Raw genomic sequence first — 6,000 nt, 5'->3', positions numbered from 1 at the left:
AAATCATTATTATTACACCTAGCCACGCTACAAGCTTAAGTGGGCCCAAGCCACGCAAATGCTCGGGGCTTGCTTTAGTGGGTTGTGGTATGGATGGTAACGAGCTTTCATAAGGCCCATTGATAAGCCTAGAAATGGAAATTTTGGGCTGCTTGGGAGCCCCAAAACTCAAGCCCATTTCTTGAGCCCAAATATGTGGGTAAGCATAAAAGATAGGAAAAATCTCTAATAACCTAGAAAATTAGCCTGAATACCCTAGAAAATTAGCCCATCACTTAAGGAAATTAGCCCATGTTCTTAATGGGCTAACTCATCACTTTGGCAAGGCCCAAATAGCTTAGAAAATATCCAAAAATCTCCAGCACATGGTTTGAAATGAAACCACGATAGAAAACCATGAGATGTTTTTACGCTCAGGCTACTGGGAGACTCCACCACATGGCCAAAGACAAACCCAATGCAAGCCATCAGAAAAACCAAAGGATATTAGCGCACGTAGGAGAAAAGGCAGCCTTCAGACCAGCCAAAGTTACCTATCTCCTTCCTTTACTAGATCTTACCATGAAATAGGGGAGGAAATGAGGAGAGATAATAGCCAAAAATAAGAAATCACCACTGGAATGGCTGCGAGAAGACTTCTAAATTCCCCAAAATATGGTCTCTATATATTGGGCAGAGGAGAATTTAACAAAATGGGATGGATCGAAGGGAGAAGAGAAAAATGAAAGGGGAGACTTGGCAAAATTGGAGAGAACCCATTAGGGTTTCTTGGGAAGGAGGAGCTTCCAACGACTAGAAAAGGAGGTACCTCCTACCCATTAAACTCAACCAGAGCAGTCGAGCAAGCTTATTCTCTAACTGCTAACATCAAGCCCGAGTGCCTCACCTTCTATCTCCTTCTTCTTTATCCTAAGCAACACACATCTGGGGAGCAAGCTTTATCTCTCCTCCCTGAAGCCTCTGCAATTTTGAGCTCTATTCATCCATCTCCTCCCCTTTTCTCTTATGTTAAAACACTCTAGAGCTTGACAGATTTTTCGTCAAGGTGCCGGAAACTACTCAACACACCTATCATACCCCCATCTCTCTCCATCTTCAATAAACCCTCTTAGAATCCATTCCCCTTTGTCTTAAAACCGTTGTTTCTCATAGAAATTCATAGCCCTCTCTCTATTTATGCTAAACTCATGATGGTTTTGCTCCCATGCTACAAGCTTCTCATGCCAAGCTAAGAATCTACCTGTAAGCTGTTGTTATTTTTATTGGTGAAGGTAACTAAGGTGTTTCCTAAGGTTTCGCTACCCTTTTGAAGCATTCTTGGGGTCTGATCTTTGAACTCAGACTCAAGGGGCAGCTTCACATGTTTCTCTTTTTAGTAACCCAAGCCCATTCGTCATGCTGCTGGAACAAAAAGACCCCTACAAACATAAAATAAAGCTTGAAATAAGAAACTTTGCCAGGCACTGCCTCGGTTATTCCAGACTAGAGACTTCATGGATTGGTTGTTGGTTCAATGGTATTGTTGGGGTCAAAACCCCCAATGATCTCAACACTGGATTCCGACACTTCTTCCATTTCCACATGCTTTTCTCTCTCTTTTTAGGACTCTTAAAAGCAATAACAACATTAGAGGCATTAGAGGCTTGCTAGAATTCAAATGAGTTTGTGCAAGGGATCTAACCTGTTTCTCAACAAGTTGAAAACACAACTCATTGATGAATTTAATACTATTTTGGAGCAAGAATCTATGTTTTTGCAACAAAAAAAAGTCTAGACAGGCTTTAAGAGGGTGACAGAAATACAAGTTCTTTCATATGTCTACTCTAAGAGGAGAAGAAATAGGATTAAGCAGTTGAAAGATGATAAGAGGTGTTGGATAGAGGACGCTAATGGGTTTAAGATTTTGGCTGTTCAGTTATTTTTGGGGTTATTCACTGAAAGTTTTTCTCCTCCTATTAGTTTTTGCATTCCAAATATGTTTCCACATGTGGATTTCGATAGTTTAAATGCTACTCTGATTACTTTGGTGCCAAAGGTTGTTATAACCTTTAGTCTATGGTGCCGTTCAGGCCCATTAGTCTCTGTTGTACTTTGTATAAAGTGATTTATAAAGTGTTGGTGGCTAGGTTAAGACCTATTTTGCCTGACCTCATTAGCCCCAACTAAGTCAGGTTTGTACCTAGGAGGCATATCACCGATAATTTTTTATTGTCCACAAGATTATGCATAAATTCAAGATTTTGAAGGGTAGGAAAGGGTTTTTGGCTAGGAAAATAGAACTGTCCAAAGTTTATGACATGTTAAATGGGGTTTATTGAATTGGTGCTTGGTGAGATAGGGTTTTCTAGTAATATTATTAAGCTTATAATGAGTTGTGTCACAACTATGAGTTACTAAGTTTGTGTGAATGGTGAGTTGATTGTTCCCTTCAAACCAAATAATGGGATCTTCTTTCCCCGTATATTTTTGTTCTTTGTATTGAGAAGTTGTCTCATTTGATTGTTGATGTTGTTAATCACAAGAAATGAAAGCCTATGAAGTCTTCTCAAGCTGAGCTAGCAATTTTTCATTTATTTTTTTTTGTCAATGATCTGGTTCTTTTCTCTTAGGATAGCCCTAAGCAAGCTAGGGTGTTGAAGGCTTGCTAGATATGTTTTGTTGAGCTTCATGCCGAACTGTAAATTTGATGGATAAGGTTCACCAGAAGCTTGCTACTTGGAACATCAATCTCTTATATATAGCTGGAAGATCCACTCTTGTTCAAGTGGTGACTGTTGATGTCTCTATATATGCTATGCATACTATTAAATTGCCTACTAGTGTTTGCAATAGTCTTGATCGTTTAAATAGGAACTTTTTCTGATGAGATACTAAGAAAAAGAAAAATGTCTATATATGCCAATTGAATTTGGTGTGCAGGCCAAAGTGTAGCGGTGGTTTGGGGTTTAAACGAACTACTAAAATGAATAAAGCTATTTTGGATAAAATTGGGTGTAAGCTTTATCTAAGGGATCAAAGGTTGTTTGCTCAAATTTTTGAAGCTAAATACCATCAAGGTCAATTTATTTTGGATCCCTCCTTACGTTCTAGGCATGATTGCTCTTCAACTTGGAAGAGTGTTTTATATGGGACTGAGTTGCTAACTAAAGGTATGAGTTGGAGAATTGGGAAAAGGGATACAACTCATTTTTTGGAAGGATCCCTGGATTTATGATGAGACTTTAATGTAGCACTCTGGAGTTCTTGATATCAGAGATTTGGATTTTTTTTTCCCCTGAGATGGTTGGTAGGATGTGCCTAACCTTAGGAGTGTGGTTTCAGAGGAGATGGTTCAAAAAATCATATGCTACCCTGTGAGGTTTGGTAGTAGTGTGCATGATACTCATATGTGGAGATTAACTGCTGATGGTGTCTTTTCTGTGAAATCAGCTTATAATTTGTTGTTTCAAGAGTATAGGGAGGTTGAGCCTTATTGGAAAGTGTTGTGGAAAATGAAAATTTCCCCTATGCTGCAAATCTTTCTATGGCTTGTCTTTCAAGGTAAGGTGTTGTCAAATGATCAAAAATGGAAAAGATAGTTAACTAAGGATCCTTCTTGTGGTTTTTGTGGCTGTCTTCTGAAACACTCCTACATATCCTTATAGAGACTGTCCTCGAGCTAGAAAAGTGTGGCAAGCTGTATTGGAATCTGGTGCCAATCCTCACTTCTATTGTATTGATATCAAGCCTTGGCTTTTGAGTAATGTTAGTTCTAAAGCTAAGTGGTTTGATGGTTGTGACTGGAAAGTGGTGTTTGGTTTTACATGTTGGCTGATTTGGAAGTGGCGAAATCAACAAGTTTTTACTGGCTTGGAGGGTTTGCCTTTCAATTTTAAACAGTATTTTTTTTAGTTGTGAGGGAATGGATTTAGGCTTCAATTTCAATTTGTCACAAGTTGTATCATGTGCCAATTTATATTACTTGGTAACCTCCTGGTTTGGGACAATTCAAGCTGAATGTGGATGGCTCTCAGGGAGTGGCCTCTATGTGCATTGTGGCAAGGGGAGTGTTTCGTAACACCTTTGGTGATTGGATTGGTGGGTTCTCTGTGAATTTGGGGCAAGGTAAGATATTGGAGGCTGAGATTTGGGGTTGTTTTTTGGCTTTAAGCTTGCTAAGGATAAAGGTATTTCTCATCTCCTATTGGAAATGGATGTTGATGTGCCTGTGCATTGTCACCCTTTGACTTCTTTGGTCACTACCTGTTGTGATCTCATGAACCAATTTGACAGTTGTGCTCTTCGACATATCTATAGAGAACAAAATGATGTGGTTGATGGTTTAATAACTTGGAGCTATAGTTTGGACTTAGGTGTGTTCGATTTTGATTTTGCACCAGTTTGGTTGAGTTTGTGTCTTGTTTACAACATGTTTGGTGTAACGCGAGGCAGATTGGTGGTTGTGGAGTCTTTAGGTTTCTATTGTTGGGGCTTTGCCCTCCTCTTGATATTTAGTCATATATCCATTCTTAGCACTAATAATATAAATAAACTCTACACCATTTAATTTCTATAAACAAACCCAAAAAAAATCTAAAAAATAACAGCTCGCTGTACTGAATTTAATTTTGATTAGTTAATTACTTTGATGTCATATTTAATGTTTTGGGCTTTTTTTATAAGGTTTTGGGGTTGGGTTTATTTTAAGAAATCAATGCAGTTCTGTAATTTAAAAGAAGTTAAAAGCCTTTTTGTTATGTTGTAAATGGACTTTGGGTGTATTTCTAAAGTCCATTTCATATATGGTTTTTTTATTATAATTTATGCTCCTATATTGGGTAGAATAGTAAATCTCCCATAAATAAATAAATAAATTGAGGTGTATTTATAATGTAGGTGAGTATGTAAATTAGGTTTTACTTGAATATCTCCGGATAGAATTAACCACAATGTAATAAGTGATTCTTAGGTCCTAAACCCTTGGGCGATGTGAAATTGATGAGAGGGAATTTGCAGAAGGATAAGCTCTATGTGAAGACTCTACAGGCTATGCTCGAGCAGTGCCATAGAGCCCTTGAGTCGCTCGACACCACTAGGGGTGAAAAGGCTAATTCGGGATTATTAATAATAAAGGGTAAATTACTCAAATGGTCCTCAAACTTATACTCAATTTACATTTTGATCCCTCAATTAAATTATTCGTTCAAATGGTCCATCAACTCTATATTATTCGCTCCATTGGTCCTACTGTTACATTCTGTTAATATTTCTGTTAAATATGATGGCAAATTGGTCATTATTTACCCTAAAATTAGGTTAAATCTAACAGAAAATTAGACGGTAGGACCATTAGAGCAAATAATATAGAGTTGATGGACCATTTGAACGAATATTTTAGTTGAGGGACCAAAATGTAAATCAGGTATAAGTTTGAGGACCATTTGAGTAATTTACCCAACATTAAATAAAAATAGACTTTCAAAGCAGGATTGATATGACTTATCAATCCTAACTGTGCATAGCTTAAAGTAAAAGAACACACAGGTATTTATTTTACATGGTAAACCCCACTTCTGGGGAAAATCCACGGGACTCCTTAGTCCAAAACAAATCCACTATAGAATGAAGATTACAAGAAGTACTCACATACTTATCCCAGACGCGCAATCTAGATAAAGTTTACCGACTTCTTCGTAACTCAACTTTTGTCACAAGGTGATTTTAGACACACCTTATATTGAATGCAATACTGGTCGCGATTGCTTTAAGCTCGCTAGAGGATAAACGCCACAACAGTCTTGGTGCCCTCAACCGTATAAGTCATCAACGTGCATATGAATGCAATATGAATGATGAAAGGATTTGATAAATCACTAAGCAAACAAGGAACACTTGATGACTTATCTGAAAAATATGAACAACAGCTTTCTCTTAAAAATTCAATATGCTCAAAAATACCAATACGTTGAAAGCTCTAAGTTTGAAAAGAAAAAAACACACGTTTTATTCAAAGCAGCTGGT

The sequence above is a fragment of the Prunus mume genome, linkage group LG8 (assembly GCF_029339155.1).
Source record: "Prunus mume cultivar Tortuosa linkage group LG8, ASM2933915v1, whole genome shotgun sequence".
NCBI lineage: Eukaryota > Viridiplantae > Streptophyta > Magnoliopsida > Rosales > Rosaceae > Prunus > Prunus mume.
The sequence above is the reverse complement of the archived record's forward strand: the minus strand, read 5'-3'. Positions refer to the sequence as shown.